The sequence below is a fragment of the Rhinolophus ferrumequinum genome, chromosome 4 (genome assembly GCF_004115265.2).
Source record: "Rhinolophus ferrumequinum isolate MPI-CBG mRhiFer1 chromosome 4, mRhiFer1_v1.p, whole genome shotgun sequence".
NCBI classification, from domain to species: Eukaryota; Metazoa; Chordata; class Mammalia; order Chiroptera; family Rhinolophidae; genus Rhinolophus; species Rhinolophus ferrumequinum.
The window spans coordinates 96,331,929-96,353,931 of record NC_046287.1 but is presented as its reverse complement, the minus strand read 5'-3'; the positions used below and the strand labels follow the sequence as shown (position 1 = coordinate 96,353,931).

Genomic DNA, 22,003 nt, shown 5'->3' with positions numbered 1-22,003 from the left:
GGACAGCCTCGTCCCCTCCCTGCTCTGATGGGCTGTGCAGAGGTTACCGCGAAAAGGACGTTAACCTCGGCTCTCCGGCTTCTTGAAGGAATGAATTCAATCAAGACAGATATTTGTGCAGCATAAACAGCCAAAGTTTGTTAATAAAAGGAAGTACACTCTGAGACCTGGAGCCGGCTGACCGAGAGAGGGAAGCAGCCCCGCCTCACACTGTGAGAGGCTTTTATTTCTATGGGCAGAATTGCCTCCCCCTCTCCCTTCTCTTATTTATCTCTCTCCTCCTGAGGTGCCTGGTCCTCTGGCATTTAGTGATGCATTTCTTTGATTTAGGGGCATGGGTAAACACATCCCCTTGATTTAGGGGCGTGGGTAAACAAATACACTTGGTTTGGGGGATGAGAAAACACATCCCTTGGGGGTGTGTGAAAACCTGGAATCCTGTTGGGCTAGTGAGGTACTGGTGACAAACAGGATGTGTCTCCCCTTCTCTGACTTTCAACAACATGTCTCTTTGATTTCAAAGTCTGGGTAAGCCTGGAGTCCTGCTGGGCAGCTGCCAGGGGTCTTGACCCAAGTAGGAGCTGCAGCAAGTGGCTTTCTAATGGGGCTCAATTTCTCCCGCTCATTTCTATATACTGACTACCCTATCACAGGTAAACACCAGAGAGAGTATCTGAAGTCCCCTCTTCACCACGTTACTGATCGTGCCGACACAATCAAGCACCAAGTCAGTGATCACGCCCTTCGCAGCCTGCCAGGATATGGCCTCTCCTATCTTTCCAAATGTTTCGCCACTATTTTCTTTTCCTTTTTTTATTGTATTAGTTTCAGTTGTATAAAACAACATAATGACTAGACATTTATACCCCTGACAAAGTGATAACCCCCCCAAGCTTACTACCCCTCTGATACCATACCCAGCTATTATAATAGCATTGACTATATTTCCTGTGCTGTACTTTACATCCTGTGACGGTACACACACACACACACACACACACACACACACACACACACACACACACACGATCTGACAATTAAGTTCACGAACTTTTTGCAACGATGTTGCTAACCTTTTTTTTTATATCAGAGGGATTATTCATTATGAATTTGTACCAAGTGGACAAACAGGTAACCAAGTTTACTATTTGGAAGTGCTGAAAAGGCTGCATGAAGAAGTTAGATGACCTGAACTTTTCCCCAACAATTCATGGCTCTTGCATCACGACAATGCACCAGCTCACACGTCACTGTCTGTGAGGGAGTTTTTAGCCAGTAAACTAATAACTGTATTGGAACACCCTCCCTACTCACCTGATCTGGCCCCCAATGACTTCTTTCTTTACCAGAAGACAAAGGAAATATTGAAAGGATTTTTATATTTATATTTTGGTGACATTCAAGACATCAAGGGTAATACGACGACCGCTCTAATGGCCATTCCAGAAAAAGAGTTCCAAAATTGCCAGGATGGACTAGGCGCTGGCGTCGGTGTGTAGCTTCCCAAGGGGAGTACTTCGAAGGTGACCGTTGTGATATTCAGCAATGAGGTTTGTTGAGCGCTTTTTCTAGGATGAATTCGCAAACTTAATTGTCTGACTTCGTGTGTGTGTGTGTGTGTGTGTGTCTATGTGTGTGTATAAAATATATATACTTTTTAAATTACATTTGACATTCAATATCATTCTACATCAGCTTCAGGCATACAGTGCAGTGGTCAGGCCTCTACACAATCTATGAAGTGATCCCCTAGTAATATTTTTACTGATATATCCTCTTTTGCAAGGCAAGCAAAAGAAAAAATAAACATGGGACTACATCAAACTACAAAGTTTTTTCACAGCAAAGGAAACCATCAACAAAACAAAGACCCAATTAAAAAATGGGCAGAGGACATGAAGAGACATTTACTCACTATTTTCTAATGTCGACTTTACTCCAGCCAAACTGATTCAGACCTTATTGGCCAACACTCTCACCCCTAGGTCACACCATTCAACTGGCCGGTGACTGATGCCCTGTCTATTCAAGGTATGACCTCGCTACAGCATGGCCGCCTGACTCCATCTATGTTTAATAAGATCCCTGGGCGACTGGCATCCACGGTAACGTGTGAGAAGCACTGGTCTAGCTGTCTGTGTAAATCTCCCTCCAACTCTAAGTTCCAGCCTAGGAGCTACCTGTCCCTTTGGATCTTTCCTCACCCTGTAGTGATAGCTCCCCTCAACCTGAATTCCTGCCTCCTTCTCAGAAACCATTCCTAGCTTTATTGAGTACCTGAGGAGACTGATCACTAGAGTGAACACACTACGTGTCACCTAAGTTATTCCTCACAATACTTCTATAAGGTCTCATTACCCCCCTTTTACAGATAAAGGAACCACCGCTCAGAGTAACTCCCCATGTTCAAACAGCTAGTGTCAGAGCTAGAATTTGAATTTAGGTCTTTCTGACTGAAGCCCACGACACATCAGATATTTTTATAGCAGTAAGACCGACTAAAACCAGACACACTAGAGCATATGAATCCAAACGAATCCTTCAGAATATTAACTGTGATGATGTGTCATCATCTTGCAAGCTACAATTATGAAATTATCTATACAGGAAATCAGCAACCCAGTACAGAAACTGATTCATTAGTAGACGAATGGTGCATAGCCAGTGCCACTTCTTTGATACTTGACGTTTTCAACATTTTAAGATGAACGTCTTATCCATGTAATTTGTAGTGTAAGTTTCTATAAAAGAGAGACTTTTTAAATGTTAAAATACTACTTAAAAATGCCTCAGTGTTTTGCACACAGTAAACAAACACAATAAACATGTACTGAACTCCTTTGATTCTCACAATAATTGTGTCGCAGCCATCCCTAATTGGATCTCTAATAGTGTGTCCAAAATGGAATTCCTGGCCTTTCCACCTTTTAACCTATGACAGCCTCAGTGTTTCCTCATCTTAGTCTGTGGCAATTTTGTCCTTTTAGTTTATCCAGGCCTAAAACCTAAAGTCAACTTTGACTCTTCCTTCTCACACCCCTTCTAATCTGTCAGGAAATCCTGTTGACTTAAGTCCAGAAGCAAACCACTTCCACTCCTACTTCTGTGGTCCAGCTCACTAGTGTACCTTACCGGGTGTATTAGTTTCCTAGGACTGCTGTAACTAGTGCCACAAACTCAGGGGCTTGCACAACAGAAATGTATGGTCGCCTCGTTCTGGAGGCTGGAGGTCCAAGGTGTGGGCAGGGTTGGTCCCTTCTGAGGGCTGTGGTGAGGGAGAATCTGCTCCAGGCCTCTCTCCTTGGCGTGTAGGTGCCGTCTTCTACCTGTGTCCTCCTCCCTTTGCATCGTCCTCCCTCCATGTGTGTCTCTCTAACCAAATTTCCCCTTTTTATTAAAACACCAGTGAAATTGCATTAGGGCCCACCCTAGTGACTTCACCTTAACTTAAATGACCACTGTAAAGACCCTATCTCAAAACAAAGTCACATGCTGAGGTACTGGGCCTTAGGATTTCAACCAATGTGTTGGGAGTGGGGGGGACACAATTCAACTCATAACACCTGGATTGCTGCAGAAGCTCCTCCCCTGATCGCTCTACTTCTCTCGTCCCCTAACGCTCATTCTCCACACAGCAGCCAGTTGTCTACTTTAAGTGGAAGTGAGATCATATCTGCTGCTTTAAATTCCCCAGTGATTCATCGTTGGAGTGAAAGCCAACGCTCTTACCATGGCTTGTGTACCTGGCCCTGGGATCTGGCTCCCACTGCATCTCTGACTTCTCTCCCTCATTCTCCCACATTCTGCTCCAGCCCCCAGGGCTTCATCGCTTGCCCGCAAGATTCCATCCCATGGTGTTTATACACAGGGTTACCTCTGCCTGGAATGTTTTTCTCCCAGATATTGGAGTGTGTTGTTCTCATCTCCTTCAAGTCTGGTCAAATGTTTTTGACTCAATGAGGCCTTCCCTGACTTCCTTATATACAATTGTATCCCCCAAACCCAGCACTCATTATTGCTGTTTTATGCTTTATTTTTCTCTATACCACTCATCCCCTTCTGGATGTAATACACTCTTGTATTTTCTGTTATATTTTGTTTATTGTCTGTCCCCCTCCATTAGAATGCGGCTCAGTGAGGATTGGTCTCTGTTGTGTCCCCAAGCTCTAGAACAGTGTCTGCTAGCAGGAAGTCAGTACATATGTCTCATATGAATAAAAGGATTCTCATTTTATAAAGGTTGAAACTAAAGAACAGAGAAGCTATGCATGTTTCAAGGTTACAGTGAGTCCATAGAGCTTGAGTTAGAACGCAGGAGGCCTCCTGGTTCAAAGCTCTTTGTACAATAACCAGGCCATAAATATTTCCTTTGTTCTGACATCAATATATATATGCTAATTAAAGCTTAAAATACAGATTTAATTTTCATTTTAAAGCCTATCTTCTGCTTGGTCAAGTTATTTCTGTCTTAATAGCCAATTTAGATTATTGCATTGTCAGTCTAATGAAGTCTAATCCTATCCTACATAGCATGCACCCCAAAAACAAACTCTTTCTCATTTGACTCAGTAGCTGCTTCTGGGTCATTAATAATAACGGTAAATAATTAATAATAAGAATACCAATATTTTACTCTATTAAGATAATTTTTCATTTTTATAAAGTAATACATAGACATGGTTGAAAAAAATCAAATATTATGGGAAAGGCCTGCAATAAAATGTCCCCAACTCTCAGAATATGTCTCGAGTCCCCCCCTACCCCTGTGCTTTCCCCTGACACTCGCTCTTGGCGCTTTCTGTCTTCCCATGTAGGTCCCCTTCTGTGCCTCTCCTTCTCTTGGGTAGAATCTATTTCTTAGATCTCATGTCTTCTCTTAGATTATTTCCTTACTTTGCTGGAACTCATCTTTAAGTAAATTCTTTAAAAAGGGGTTATGGGAAGTAAACTGTGAGTGCTTAAGTGTCTGAATATATATTTATTCTGCATTCACACTTGCTTGTCCTTTGGCCAGAACACAGATCCCACCTCTCAATGGAGAAGGGTCGATGGCAGTGTAAGATAAGCATGGGGGAAAGGGGGTATACATCGGTGTGGCCCTCGGGGACCACACAGCCCTCGGGGAAGCTTCCGCCTGCCACCGTGAGTGACTTGGCAACAGGAACACTGGCCTCTCGATTTCTCCGTCCTCCTCCTGTGCGCGGCCCCTGGTCCCTGACTCCGCTTTTCCCCTGAGCTCCTCTGGAAAGATTGACTTTCTGACCCCTGACTCTTGGCTCCTACCCCATGCCAGTGTCCACTTTCTTCCCTTGGCTTTCTTTTTTGCATTTTGCTGCTATACTGGGTTCACTGCACGTGTCATTGACACTTTGATTAATATGTCTGCAGATCTTAGGCAGAAGAAAGAGTGCTTGCAATGACAGTAATCTAACCCAAAGGACAAGTACAACAGAAGTAATTAACCCCTGTTTGCCTGTCGAGTTTTCTGTCCTCCTTTCCCCTACTCCAGGCTACACGTTTTCCTGCTGCAACAAACCTAAAGCTAGAGCATTTAAATACAGAGAGCAACTAATGTAAAAGAAAACGGTTTGCATTTGGAGAGGTTTATTTTCTTGGCAGAAGGATTATTTCAAGTCTGCGGCTTCCTTGGTGGACTCATGTGTTTAGAGATCAGTGAGTAAGTGGCAGAGCTGTTGGGAGCTCAAGATTGTGGAGCCACAAGCCATAGAGGACAAAAGACCGCTCCAATATAGTGTTACCAGTAACTGAAAAGTGGGGATTGAGAATTGGTTAGAAATTATATAAGGGAAGTTATAAGATAGCTGAATATGTGGAGAGGGAGAGAGGATTTCTTGGGGGCAAAAGACTGTTCTGGAAAGCCTCTACCCCCACCCCCAAAACACAAGTAGTAAGGGACTTGCTGGGTGCTGGCCTGGGCTAGAGAGAGCTGAAGAGGCCCAAGCCTGCCCAGGGACACTGCACCGGGCAGTGCCTGGGAAGTGATATCCTCCCCCCAGCTGGACTCATTGGGCCACAGCACAGAATCCTGGCCACTAGATATGGAACCTGGGTAAGAGAAAGGCTTAGGGTCATTTGGAAGAGATCTTGTCCAAGAAAGTGGCCTGCCGTTGAAGAGGGACGTCTGGACGGAGAGGTACCCTGAAGAAAGGAAGGAAAGAATCTGCTAGAAGCATCTGCCAAGCTCGGAAAGATTGCCTGCCATCATGTCACAGGGAAGAGCTTTCTGTCGGGGATGTCTCCACTCCTTACCCTGCCTTCCAGGATTCACCATGGAGCCATCAGAAACAGCGGTCAACAGGTAATGGGAGCATCGGGCAAGCAAGAAGAAAGGGAGCACGTCACCTCTCCTCATCTGTGAGCGCCTTAGCTTGGTGGGAGAAGGGAGAGGGATGGGAGGTGATTGAAGTGTTAGTTAATGTACTGGACCAAGCACTCCAAGTATGAATCTGAGATGGATGACTTAAAGTAACCACAGGGTTTGTCTATTCAACAGTGGTCACAAAGGCCAGGCACTTCCCTAATTTTCATCCAGAGGCAAGGACTGTACTCTCCCCATTATATAAGTTATAAGGTGGAGTGAGAGATAAAACAATATAATAATAATAATAATAATAATAATAATTTGAGGTCGCTCACTAATGCCGGATCAATGTACTGCTAATAAGTGCTTTGGGAAGATTATTTTCCCCATTGACTGGCAGAGGGGAGTCACGGCAGTGGCCCAGCTGCCCCGACCCCCAGGAGCTCTCCCGGAATGGCCGGCGTGTGGGGGGACACTGCTGTCTATTCTGCCGGAGAGCCTTAGACAAAACTCTGGGACAGGTAGGAGAGATGCATTTCACAGCCCATTAACCTTGGAAGGGCCACACAGAAAATGACAAAGCTGGATCTAAATTTAGGTCTGCCTGGCTTCGTAATCTGATCCATCTCTCCTTCTACAGATACACATATTGTGTGTGCATATAATGCATATGCAAGGAATTCAGATGAAGAAGAAATTCAGCAGAATCTTAATGGTGGTTAATTCTGGATGGTACTATTATTGATGGGTTTTAATTTACTAAGCAGAAAGGAAGCAACAACTTTCTTTAAATGATAAAATTGATCCATGACAGGCCTATGGAAAATGGTGAAAGCAAGGGTCAAGGTAATGGGATTATCTGACTTGGAAGGTCACGTTAGCTTGTCTTCAGACAGTGTTCTGCTGAATGGGCCATGGACCTGACGATGTCCCAGGTCAATTTCTATGTTACTTTAACATCATTTGACATTTAAGACAATAACGAATGTCTTTAGTTAGATAAGGAAAAGAACAATATGTGTTGTTTTCTTTTAAATACAAAATCAAAGCTAACATTTTGTTATTGGTTTAAACATTTTAGAAAGTCCATTTCTTCCCTAATATCAGAATGAAACCCATGCCTTAAACAATACTGTGTCCAGGATAGGTTGAAAATTAAAGCGTGGAAAAATATAACTGGCAAGTTATAACAAAATGGAAACTGGGAGTGGTACCATGTTTCCCCGAAAAAAATAAGCCCTAGCCGGACCATCAGCTCTATTCCGTCTTTTGGAGCAAAAATTAATATAAGACCTGGTATTGTATTGTATTATATTATATTGTATTATATTATATTATATTATATTATATTATATTATATTATATTATATTACATTACATTATACCCGGTCTTATATTAAAATAAGACCAGGTTTTATATTAATTTTTGCTCCAAAAAATGCGTAAGAGCTGATGGTCCGGCTACGTCTTATTTCCGGGGAAACATGGTATATGACGAATAGGTACTTTAAGACAAAAAGCATCATCACCACATAATAATAAAAGGTTCATTTTACTGGGAATATGTAATAATGTAATTATTCTAAATTTGTGCACTAGTAAGATAGACTCAAATTATATGAACATAAAAGAGTCTAAGGGACAAATCTGTTATCATAATGGGCGAGTTCCTTCTCTCAATTATTAAGTTACAAACAAAAAATTACTAGTGATACAGACTACTTGAACAAAACATTAACGTGATGGGCAACAAACTTAGATAACACACATTTTTCTCAAACACATATGTGTCCTTTACAAAAATTGTCCATGTATTAGCCTTATGGATAATTCTCAACAAATTTCAAATAACTGATATTATGTAGATCACATTTTGTTTTCTGGCCATGATACCATAAGATAATTTAAAAATATTCAAACATCTAAAGATCGAGAGAATATATCATGAAGGAAATTTTTAAATACTGGTATTGAACCATAGTAATGATACATATTAACAGATATGGGATGAAGCAAAAGGGGTACTTGAAGAGAGATTTGTGTCATTAAATCCTGATATCAAAAGAAAAACAAGTCTGAAAATTAATAAGCCAAGAACCTAACTTAAGATATTAGGAAACAAAAATAGCGCTGGCAGAATTGGAAAGCCATGTGCAAAAGAATGAAACTGGACTGCTATCTGTCACCATGTACCAAAATTAACTCAAAATCGATCAAAGACTTAAGCATAAGACCTGAAACAATAAACTGCATGGAAGAAAACGTAGGTACTAAACTTATGGACTGTGGGTTCAAACAGCATTTTATGAATGTGACTCCAAAGGCAAGGGAAGTAAAAGCTAAAATAAATGAATGGGACTGTATCAAACTTGAAAGCTTCTGCACAGCAAAAGAAACCACTGACAAAATAAAGAGGCAACCAACTGAATGGGAGAAGATTTTTTACAGTGCCTCCAATAAGGGGCTCATATCCAAAATATACAAGGAACTCATACAACTCAAGAACAAAAAAACAAACAACCCAATTGAAAAATGGGCAGAGGACCTGAAAAGACATTTCTCCAAAGAGGACATACAAAGGGCAAATAGACATATGAAAAAATGCTCAACATCACTAATCATCAGAAATGCAAATAAAAACCACAATGAGATATCACCTCACCCCAGTTAGAATGGCTACCATCAACAAGACAAATAGTAACAATTGTTGGAGAGGCTGTGGAGAAAAAGGAACCCTCATATACTGTTGGTGGGAATGCAGACTGGTGTAGCCGCTATGGAAGGCAGTGTGGAGGTTCCTCAAAAAATTATGAATAGAATTACCATATGACCCAGCAATCCCTCTCCTGGGTATCTACCCAAAAAATCTGAAAACATTTATACGTAAAGACACGTGTGCTCCAATGTTCATTGCAGCTTTATTTACAGTGGCCAAGACATGGAAACAACCAAAATGTCCTTCAATAGATGAATGGATAAAGAAGTTGTGGTATATATACACAATGGAATACTATTCGGTGATAAGAAAAGATGAAATAGGACTATTTGTGACAACATGGATGGATCTTGATATTATAACGCTAAGTGAAATAAGTCAGACAGAAAAAGCAGAGAACCATATGATTTCACTAATATGTGGTACATAAACCAAAAACAACAAAAGAACAAGACAAACAAATGAAAAACAAAACCTCATAGACACAGACAATAGTTTAGTGGTTACCAGAGGGTAACGGGGGTGGGGGGTGGGAGATGAGGGTAAGGGGGATCAAATATATGGTGATGGAAGGAGAACTGACTCTGGGTGGTGAACACAAAATGTGATTTATAGAGGATGTAATACAGAATTGTACACCTGAAATCTATGTAACTTTACTAACAATTGTCACCCCAATAAACTTTAATTTAAAAAAAAGGAAACAAAAATAAATTCTTTAAAATGTAGAACAGAAGAGGTAAGAGCAGAAATCAAAGAAATAGAAAACAAAGACTCAGTAGACAGACTTAATAAAGCCAACAATTGATTCTTTAAAAAGAATCTATTAGTTTTATTAGACATATATGGAGAGAAGGATCCAGAAAAAAATACAGAGAAAGCACAAATAAGGTTAAGAATGAAAAGGGGAACTAAGTGTAGATACAGAAAAGATTAAAAAGATAATAAGAATATTATAAATAATTGTATGCCAATTAATTTGAAAATCTAGCTAAAATTGACAAATTTCTAAAAATGAAAGTTATCAAAACTGAGGGAAGAAGAAAGTAAAACTTGAATCGGTAAAGCTATTCCTAAAAAATAAAAATATAAAAAACTGGGTATGAATTATTTTGTAACTGAATCCGATCAATGTTTTAAGAGATTATAGAGAATAGAAAAAGAATATTCCTTAAATGATGGCACAAACTGTGACACCGCTACAAGGTGAATATCAAAATAAGACAAAACAGTATGGAAAAATTTCCAGGCCAATGACATTCATGAACATAGATTATTTTTAAGAAATTCTAAACAAATATTAACTAGATGAATGTAGCTGTTTATTTAATAAAAGAAAAAGAAAAAAGCTAATGAATTTTTTAAATTGGGTTTATCCAGGAATGCAAGTCAGATGAATGTTACCACTTTAACACATTAAAAGAATAAAACCACAGGATCCTCTCAAAAGATGCAGAAAAGGCATTTGGTAAAATTAACCACCCATTCTAAATAAAAACTCTCATGAAATAGAAATAGATGAGAACTGTCTTACTCTGATAAAGACTACCAGTAGCAAATTTGATTTTCCAAAGGGAATTGTTAGAAGCATAACCTTTAAAATTAAGAATAAGACAAGGATGCTTATTATTACTGCTGTATTTGACGTTGTTTTGGAGGTCCACGCTAGTGAATGAAGTAAGATAATAAAATGAAAGTAAAAGTGTAAGATCGGACATAGAAGGCACAAAACAGTATTATTTATATGTAGATGATATGATTCTTTACATAGAAAACATGTTTCTATTCTACCTCTTGAATGGTTTCATCATGGTCATTTCATGTATTATGAGGCTGTGTGACACATTACATATATTCTTGTTTATGCATTAAGTGCAGTAAAATAAGACGTAGAGCAGAAACACAGGACAAATGCTTGTCCTAACTCAGGTGTGTTTGTGTGTATCTGGTGGCTGTGTAGGGGGGAACAAAGAACCCCCCAGCACCAGAAGGACTTGGGTTCCAGAAGGAAAGAGGCATTCTGAATAGGGTTGTAGTTTCTCTCACTAGATTGGCTCTTGGCCCAAGTCTGTGAGCTAAAGAGAGAGAGGCCTGAAAGTAAACAGCAACAGCTCTGTTACCCCAAGCTCCAGAAGTCACTGAGAGAAAAGCTGCCCTGATGGGAAACACCCTTATGTGATTGTCGCCTGCAAAGGGAAGGGAGCCATTTCCACTTCTCTGTAAAGCTCTGAGTGCCCCATGAGGGCTCCAAGGAGGAGGTGATGGCAGACGGGAGGGCACAGGTCCTGGGGGCGGCCCTCGTGCTTCTTCCACGCGGCAGTGTCCCTGGGACCCTTTAGCTGCCAGAGCAACTTGCTGGGTGGAGGCTTGGTGCCCGGGGGGACGCGGCTGAGACTAGACCTGTGTGTCCACAAGAGACGCTTGGAAACGCCTTGGGATGCTTGGTGACAGTTATTCCTCTGACCTCAGCTGTATCCACAGCCCAGGTGATATTTCTATTTAGGAGAATGGGATTTACAAAACGCTGAATTTTTGTTCATTGGAACGTAGATAGTATCAGTGGTAGTCATAGCTCTCTATCTCTCAGTGCTTGCTTCTCTCTCTGTCTCTGCCTCCCTCCCTTCCCGTCTCCCTCCATCCTTTTAAAGAATTTTGCAGGCCTCTGGGCACAGACCTTTAGTTGATACTATTTGCTCTTATAAGGGTTCCTAAATATTTTTCCAGAAATAAAGGGTAAAGTTTCCCAGGAAAAGCGCTAGTGTGCACGGCCTTGGTTTCAACGTGACATGTCCCCATGGCTCTCTTTCCCTTGGTCTGACTGAGCATGACGCACGTCTGTGGGTGTATGCTCTGCTGTACTGCTTTTGTTTCCAGAGCTGGGGTGTGAATACCACTACATTAGTGTTATAATTTTGCCCTTCTCTGGCCTTGTGCTTCTTAACTCAGAATGTTCTAAACAAATCTCTTAAGAATCTTAACATAATTATCAATGTTTTATGTGTAAATGCCAAGGTTGACAAACGGCTCTGAGAAATTTAATTAAAACCTGAGTCTGCTTATTGGGAAATCGAGAAGCGGCATTTTATTTGCTCCTAAATACATTTGCACATAAACAGAATATAATTTGATGCTGGAACCCAAGAGATATTAAGCACATATTAATTGATTCTTATGGGAAGAGCTTAAGTGTATCATTCCATGCAAATTGTGACGATCCAATCTAATTTAACAATGCAAATCTCTGTATCGCTAATAGTTGTCAAGCCCTAATAGTAGTCACATATGTCAAGCAATAGTCTAAATATGAAGGTTTAAAAACATTTCTTAGAGATTGTTGCGATTGGGTTGTCCTATAATGTAAGGATTCTACTGTCTGCACCAGGCAGCATAGCTTTTCAGTAATTTTTCTTAGATCAAATTGAAATGAGATTGCCAGATCAATATATTGAAACAGTGAAATGGCAGTCTTGCCGTTCAAACAATTATAGCTGGGTGTATAAAACTTACGTTTTGCAAGGTCAGGCTTTTACCATTTGGAAGTCTGTAGATATCCTTAGATTTTAGCAGAAAACAATAGCTTCATTAATTCCATGAGCTCTGTTAGGCTACTTATCAGAATATGAGTAGGTTTGCATCAACATTTTAGAAACATTGGTTGTTGTGTAATCTCCATCGATCTAGAGAATTAATGCTCTGATCATACCAAGTGCATGTGTGATAAGAACAGCTCTGATGTTAATAAGAATAATTGCTGTGAATATTTCTAGTATTGAAACTTTTTGAACCTTCTAAAATCTGTTTTGAAGACCTTGGAATTATGAGATGATAGCAAAGAGAATACCCATTTCATTATAGTGATATCTTTTGTTAGGTTAGCATCTCTGTGGTTGTCAGGCTTTTTATTCTTTGCTCCACCGCTGAACCAAAGCCAACAAACAAGAAGAATCTGGAAACCAAGTCAGTTCCCAGTGGGCTCGAAGGAGAGTTGTTAGCATCTTAGAATATAAAATGCAAAATAATATTGACAAGGTGAGTTGTTGGCAGGATAAATAACATTATGCTTATTGGGAACAAGAGTGCAATATTTGGGGTGAGTGAAGTGATCTTGCTGGCTTGAGATCTTGAAAAAGTCACCTTCGTTTTGTTCCTTGGGGATGTTGGGGTCTTTTCTGTCTGGATCCAGGGGCTACCTTCTGGCCCGGCACTATTTTAATGCCCTATGTGTGCCCTGCAACACTCTCTTCTGTTTATGTCCATATCTTCTATTGTAAAATCTCCAAGACCAAGTATCATGTCCAGGAAACTTGACATTGTTGGTACTGTTTACCTGGTTTGATTACTCTGAGCACCAGCATCTTGATGATAATAAGAGAGTTAATTGGGGTCTTTGATAAACAGTCTGGTTTTGGGCAGCAAGAAAAAGAAAATCCCTGGTTTAATTGACTTAAACAAAAAAGAAAATGTATCACTTATAGCAAGAAGCTGGATCAGGAACCCAAGTAAGGGCCAAGTAAGGACCTGGGTTCATACTGCTGAGTATCCTGGCTTGTTCTCGTGGTTGCAGAATGGCTGCCGCAGTTCCAGTCATCACACCTAGCTGTGATAATAGCAGCAGCAAAAGGGGGATTTTCTGTGTGTCTCTTTTTGCTAGCAAAGACGTCTTTTCCATACTGCCTCTTCCCACTACCTGTCAGATTTTTGCAAGTGTGTTATTGACCAGAATGCCTTCACCAATTACGTGGAAAGAGGAATAAAACGATCATGATTTTTATTTAATTGATATCTTGTTTTATTTGACCAATTTATTTGTGTAGGCATTACAAGAGGTGTTAAATAATACATAACACCTTCTTTTTGTATGTAACAGAGCTGGAACCCAGATGATATTAAAGCTTTAGAATTCACTTCTGTCTGGAAGGTTTGTAAAAATTACTTTTATGAGTGAGAGGATTTTTACCATTGTTATCAGTATGATTTTCTCTAAGATTCCCATATTTAATATTGCTGACCTGCCAGGAAATGCAATTCTTTACTATCTGTGAGATTTGAATATCACAAGTCATAGAACAGACGATTTTCCTAGGAAGACTTTACAGCTGTCATTCTCACATGTAAGATGTAGTTTTTGTTCCTTAATAGAGGGTTTATCACATCTAATTAAATGCAATTTTTGGCATAGGCAATATTCAATTAGGATGGCCATAGGCTGTAATTCTCTCCAGAGATGGAGAAACTATATCAATTTGTTTGGTTAAATTTTTTTAAAAAATTATAAAATAAAAATTTTGGTCACAAAAATGAAGGAACTTAGTAAAGGTACTTTCTATATTATTTAATCTGTGTTATCATTGTTTTGTAGACAGAGCCAATCAATATATATCACTGTAATCCAAAAATTTATTTTAAAATAGTTTTGATGATGTATTAGCTTATAATTTATATCTTATGGGACAAGATCGCTCATGGGAGTTCTTATTTTCTTTTGAGTTTTGAAAGTTCATTTGGAACAAAACGCCATGTGAAGAGTGCTTCATTCCACTGTGAGTAGGTATAACCTTACAGGTGAGAGATGGACTAAATTAAACATTTTTTTCTAATGTAGATTTAAATAAAATATTAATCATAATGAAATCAGTACTCACAAACCTTTGGGAACACAGATCCATCCACTTTCGTTATAACTCACCTGTCAATTATTGAAAATACTGAATTTATTATTCAATTTATTTATTAAATAAAAGTAAAAGTTCTTTGCACTGTGTGCATGTGTGTGTGTACGTGTGCGTGTACGTGTGCATGTGTGCGTGTGTGCGTGTGTGTGTGGTGCCTTTAGTATCCAGAGACAGCATTTTCTGCTACTATTCTCGATTTTCTTTTATTCTTCTAGATACATTCCCAGCAGGATCTTAATGTTGTTAAATTAGCTTATAAAGGCTAGAGGGAGAACACGGCCTCCTAGACAGCACATTATAATGCCCCTCTGAGAAAAGAATTACAGCAAAAGTTGGACCTAATTGTAAAAACATTAAACTTATAAAAGCATGAAATTGCATCTTAGGGTGTACATGAATTAATGTCTTCTTTGTACGGTGGTTTTTTTCATATATATCACTCAGGCTCAACAATACACAGTACAACAATACACGATATGCTTTTGTACCACTGAGGACTGCATTGCAAAGCTGTATCATCTGCTGCAAAAAAGAAAAGGAAAGGAAAGAAGAAAAGATAGGAAAGGAAAGGAAAGGAGAAAAGAAAGGAAAGGAAAGGAAAGGAGAAAAGAAAAAGAAAAGAAAAGAAAACAGAGAAGGGGAAGGGAAGGGTAGGAGAGGGAGGACTACCCAAAACCATTTGGGCTGGTGCAGGAGAAAGGATGCTTTGAAGATTGCCTTTCTTCTGGATATCTACCCCTGTGCTGGGGCCCCACTGGGGGCTCAGCAATTTCTGCAGACTGACGACCTCCGTGGATCTGGGGGGCTGGCCTGTCTTGGTCTCCAGGTCCTGTGGGAAACCAACATTCTTACATCCACAGCATCAGGGCCAGGCCACCTGGCCCAACATCACACTGACAACCAGTTGCTGCCACTTAAACCCAACTGCCATGTCAATTTGTTTGCAAAGGACTATCCAGTACTGGAAAGGCCAAGCAGCATGGTTCTGTGGGCGGAGGAAGCAAACCATCTCTGAACTCACCAGAAAGCACCTCTAAGACCTGTGGACGGCTCAGCATGTTGCCTTGATGATGTGGAAAAGCAGAAGGAAAAAGAACCAGCTCCTACCTACGTAGCACTGTTTTTATTCTATTGATTTAAATAAGAGTAACGTATTTTTTGGCCCACCGTTTGAAAATGCCCTCTCTAGAAAACGGTTCTCTAGCGTATGTTTAAATGGACGGTAACATATGTACTTTAGGATGACTGGCAAAGAGCTCCATCTTCCAACGCAGGTAGAAAGGCTGTGGGATGAGAAAGAGCAGCGCTCTCATCTCAGCTTTGTGGTCCTGAGCAAGTTCCAGTTAATCTTCGTTTTTCATGGTAGTTATGGTCTATTAGGTTGGTGCAAAAGTCATTGCAGTTTTTGCAATTATTTTTAACCTTTTAAACCGCAATGCCTACTATAAAGTTGCTGAGAACCCCGACTTAGGTAACTAACGTTGAAACAATGAACCATTTCTCCAAGAGGAAATGAACACAAGAAAGGTACCTGCAAGCCTCAATCACAGCGTTTTCATCAACTCATCGATACACAGCCTTGTTTGATGTGCGTTTCTGCTTAAAGACACCTTGTTTAATATATGTTGTTGATTCACATCGAACTCACAGCCAAGAGACTCAAATTTATACCTTCTGAACAAAGCTTGTGTACACACACGTTTTTGCTGCAAAGCACATTCCAGCCCTTTTGCCCTTAGGAACACTAGACAGCACTGCACGTGGGGGCCATTTTAAATGGTGAAATCACCAACGAAAAGCACAGAAGTACTTAAACACGGCACTAAATAGACCATGAAAGAGACATTTTACATTCTGAGCACTGAAACGAGGAGGCAAAACATTGGCTTTCTGACCTCAGCTGCAATGTATCAGGTCACACAAATTTTTCCCTGCCCTGCACATGCCCACAAATGACCGCACAAGTGCTGCAAGATTTGATTTGGGGAACAGATAAATGTTAGCGAGTAGGCGAAGCCCTAAATACGGAAACCATCAAAAATGAGGATGGATTGTACTTAACCTGCGTGCACTCAGTTTTCTCATCTATGAATTAGAAATTTTACAGGTGATTCCTGAAGGTTGCTGGGGAGATGAGAGGAAGAGGTTTTCGTAGCATGTGGCACTGATTAGGAACTTACTGATTTCTTCTTTTGTCTCTTTCCCTATGTTCTCTCCAGCCTTGTTTTAGGACCATCCTGCTGCCACCTGCCTTTGTCCTTCTCACGGGGTGTCCTACCTGCATCCTGTTAATTCACATCCATCTTTTCTTTTGAGACAGGGGTAAGACTCAACTGTGCCAAGAAGGTTTCTAAACAATCTTGCTCTCACAGTTGGTACCACATCAGTTTAGGTGGTAGCTCTTCGTTTGAATCTGGTTTTAGAACTTGTCTCCTTGAGCTTTGTAAACTTCTGTCTTTCCTATTCCTCACAGCATAGATCCCACTTTATGATTCATGCTTGAATAAATGAATTAATTCATGGAAGAAAGAAGTGCCCAAACCTACCAACCTGGTTCTCCGTTTGAATGTCATGCTCTTGACCACTCTGTGTACCCTCGGTTGACAGGTCCTCATGACAGCCTTTAGGTGCTTGATTGGCAGCTGCGTAGCATGATTTGAGGGACACATATTGCAGCTCTTCAGCAAGCCAACTTGTCAGAGTCGACATGTGTCTCCACAGGGAAACAAACGCAAGGAGGACGGAAGCAGCCACACAGGTGATTCAACAGGGCCATTCCTCTCACCCCCAACAAGTGCATGATTGAAGGTATTTTGGATTGAATCTTACAAATATCCTACACTCTGACCCAGTTCTCCAGCTGGGAGAGAATTTCCTTTTTCGCTATTTTGTGGACCTGTGTAGATAGACCTTGACTGACATGATACTAGTAGTCTTTGATAGCTTTCTGACGACCATACTTGGAATCAGCTTCTTCCTTAAGAAGCCCTGGCGTCTTTTAGAGAGAATGGGTCATTTTAGGACCACATTAAGGATGGCCATTTTGTTTCTTGTGCCTTTAAGTTAACAGGGCTAAAGAATAAAAGAGGGATATATATATTTAACATGTGTATTTATATAAATATGTATTTAATATATACATATATATTAAAATACCTCATGTCATATTGATAATGCCAATTAAAATATGAGACTATAAGGCTATTGAACCTATTCTCTATTATGTCATGATCCTCTTTCTTCTATACCAAGAATGTTGGTCTCAAGGATACTAGGAATGACAGAATTAGGATAAACCATAATTACTTATTTTTTAAATCCAATAATCACATACCACAGTCCCAGAATAACAATACTATAAAATCAATCTAACCACTAAAAACAAAACAAATAAAATTTGCGTATACTCCCTCCGTTCTTCCCCATTAAAAAAACAGTTATACTAACTCTGTATTATCAGAGCATATAGCCACTACATACTATATATACTCTTTTTTAAAGAAATTATTTTTATTTATTTCATTTAATTGAGGTCTAATTAACATACATTATATTAGTTTCAGGTGTACAGCGTGACGATTCTCAGTTTGTATCCATTGTGACATGATCACCACAGTAAGTCTGGTTAACATCCATCACCTTACAGGATAACAAAAAAATTATTTTCTTGTGATGAGAAATTTTAATATCTACTCTCTCAGCCACTGTCAAATATGCAACACAGTATTATTAATTGTAGTCACCATGCTGTACCTTATATGCCCTGTTCTCTCAGAACCCTCATTTAGTCTTAGTTCTACAGGTTACTATATAATTATTGCTCACCTTCCATCTTATGTCCCTCTAGTCATTTTGGTTCTCTGAAGCTCATCCTTTAGCAGATTTCTCAGGAAGGGCTCCTGGAAACAACATTCCTTGAGTTCTTTGCAATTTGATAATAGTGTCTTGATATAAAACCAATGACTTACACTTCCTTTCTTTAAGAATCCCAAATATGTTATTATATTCTCTTTTGGCATAAATGTTCTTCTTTAGAAGTTTGATGATAATCTAACTTTCTTTATGAGTTAAACATCAGGTGCCCAAACATCCCTCCTTTCCTTTCTCTCTGTTTCTCTCATTCTTTCTTTCTTTCCCTCCAGTAATTTTACTAGAATATCTCTTGGTCATTCTGGGTTGATATTCTCAGGGACAAAATGTGCTCTTTCAATATGTAGTTTGAACTCTTTTTCTACTTTAGGAAATTTTTCCTGAATTATAGTTTTTAGTATTCATTCTGTTCTCTTGCTTTGGTTTTCTTTTTCAGGGACTCATATTATCTGCAGTTTTAATCTTAAGTATTTACTTTCTTTCAAATCCCTTTTTTTCTTTTTCTTCATTTCCTTTTTATTTTTTAGTTTTTCAATTTTCCTCTCTTTATCTTTTATGTCTCTTAAGGCAATATTTCTTATTTTTATTCATTCTTGTGTTTTTTTTTTTAGTTTAGTCTTTAATTCTACAATGATTTTTAAACTGATTCTTTCTTGAGTTCTGCTACCTAATTTCTGAATTTTTCTAATTCTGATTTATGTTCTCTCATGTCATATACTTTTCTAACTGTCTTCTATCAGTTTGAAATAGTTAGTTTTGACCTGCTTTGTGGGCAAATCTTTCTACTGTACTTTAATTGTCTGCAGGCATATTATTCAGTTCCTTATTCTCTTTTCTTTTCTTATGATAAATTTGTATAGGATTTGACCTTGAAACTTTTCTGTTGTCAGCCTTTATGGGAACTTAATTTTCCTGAAATCTTACAATGAGATGTAGTTTAAGAAAGTTTTTCTAACTCAGAGTTCCCACGTCTGTCATTTTTATGTAGTTTTTAAAATTTTGGTGACGTGCTTTCTGAAATTTCCTGGATTTGTTTCCTCCCCATTTTGACCTGGACCCTTTCTTTAAAAGTACAAAATGATTCATGAATTTGTATATCATTTTTGCACAGGGGCCATGCTAATCTCTGTATTGTTCCAATTTTAGTTTATGTGCTGCCAAAGTAAGCACAACCAAAGCCTTTTAACAGGTTTCAGCACTCTAACAATAAATTCTTCCCATACAAATTAGTTTAAAAATGGAAATCTGATTATGTCACCCCACCTCCATTCTGATTCCTCAGTGGTTTCCCACTACATTTGGGATAAAATCCAAAATCTTTGCCGTGGCCGAAAGGCTCTGTACAACCGGGCCGTTGTCTAATTCTCGGATCTCATTTTGTACCTCTCTTTCCTGGCCCCCTTACTCTGGTCAGACTTCTCTCTGTTTTCAGAACAACCAGATTTATTCCGCCTCAGAGCCTTTGCATGCGCCTTTCCGTTTCTCTGGCACTCTATTGCCCTGAGCTTCAGCTCTCCATATGACTGGCTGTTTCTCATCCTTCAAGTATCAGCTCAAATGCAACCTTTTTGGAGGTGATTTTGGGATTTTTTTGAGTGTTCTTTTCTTAAATATTTTTATTAAAAAATATAGCTACCGTACAACATTATATCAGTGTTGGGTGTACAGCATAGTTGTTCAACATTTATATACCTAAAGAAGTGATCACCATGATAAGTCGAACAACCGCCTGACACCGTACCATGCTATCACAATATTATTGATTACATTCCCTATGCTGTACATTACATCCCCTTGATTTATTTGTCTTATACCTGGAAATTTGGAGCTCTTATTCCCCTTCACCTTTTACCCCTCCTTTTTAAGTTTTCAGTTACAGTTAACATTCAATATAATTTTATATTAATTTCAGGCATTCAGCATAGTGATCAGACATTTGTGTAATTTAAAAAGTGATACTCCTAGGCTAGTCTATTATTCACCGGGCACTATACATAGTAATTAGCATATTACTGACTATATTCTCTATGCTTTACATCCCCACGACTGTTTTGTAACTACCTATTTGTACTTCTTAATCCCATCACTTTTTTTACCCTGCTCCCCAACTCCCCTCCCATCTATCACCTCGAGAAATCTAGTACCCATCTGACACCATACATAGTTATTACGATATTATTGACTATATTCCTTGTGCTGTACCCTACATCCCCATAACTACTTTGTAACAACCAATCTGTAGTTCTTAATCCCTTTGCCTTTCTTCACCCATCCCCTCAACGCCCCCGCTACCCCCCACCGACAAACATCAAAATGTTCTCTGTATCTATGAGTCTGTTTTGTTTGCTTGTTTTATTTTGTTTTTAGATTCCACATATAAGTGAAATCACATTGTATCTGTCTTTCCCTGTCTGACATACTCCACTCAGCACACTACCCTCCAGGTGCGTCCATACCGCTGCAGATGGAAGAACCCATTCCCTTCTGTGGCCGAGCAATACTCCATTGTATCTATCTACTACCTCCTCTTCATCCATTCTTCCATCCAGGGACACCCAGGCTACCTCTTGGCCACATCTTGGCCATTATAAACAATGCTACAATGAACATATGGATGCACACGTATCCTTGAAGTAATGTTTTGGGTTTCTTCAGATAAATACCGGGAAGTGGGATAACTGGGCCCGTTCTTATAGCCTTTGTTTTAAAGTCTAGTTTGCCTGGTGTAAGCATTGCTACCCCAGCTTTTTTTTGTTTCCATTTGCATTTTCATAAAATAACATTTTGCATCCCTTTACTTTCAGTCTATGTGTGTCTTTCAATCTGAAGTGATTCTCTTGTAGGCAACACATGTAAGAGTTTTGTTTCCTTATCCTTTCAGCCACCCTATGTTTTTGTTTGGAGCATTTAATCCATTTACATTGAAAGTCATTATTGATAGGTATGTTGGGTGGAGCAGGGTCCCAGCCAATCAGCAGAGTGGAGCAGCAGAGCTCACCAGGCCAATCAGATTCAGATTTGGCCGTGGTGGGGGCGGGCTCAACACAGGAAAGATGGCGCCTGCCTGCCGGCTGCATGGGAGGACCTCACACAGGGAAAATGCTGACTGTCCTCCAGTCCTTTCCCCACAGCCACACACCTCAGTCTGCCCCGCCCCATGTGTCTCAGAAGCCTCCTGAATCACTGTCCCTCCGCCGGAGCCCAAGGTGAGTGCCTGACAGCGAGTGAGTCTGTGCGCCGGCCGTTTAATTAAGAGGATGCCTGAGTTTCCTGCAGCCTCTGTCCCACCTGGATGGTCGGAATCCCCACTGTTTTTCACAGCCAGATGTTGTGGGAGCTCCTCTTCCTGGCACCAGTATCCCTCACTCCTCTAGGGGAAGCTCTGCAGCCGAGATGTCCCTCCTGATTCTAAACCACCACAGG

General features: G+C 39.8%; 1 non-coding gene across 1 annotated transcript; it reads right to left on the bottom strand.

Moving 5' to 3' along the window:
* Positions 1-19,646: 19,646 nt before the first annotated feature.
* LOC117021843 (U6 spliceosomal RNA) lies at positions 19,647-19,750 on the bottom strand. The gene has a single exon (XR_004422930.1). It is a non-coding gene; the product is annotated as a U6 spliceosomal RNA (small nuclear RNA).
* Between the last annotated feature and the right edge of the window lie 2,253 nt (positions 19,751-22,003).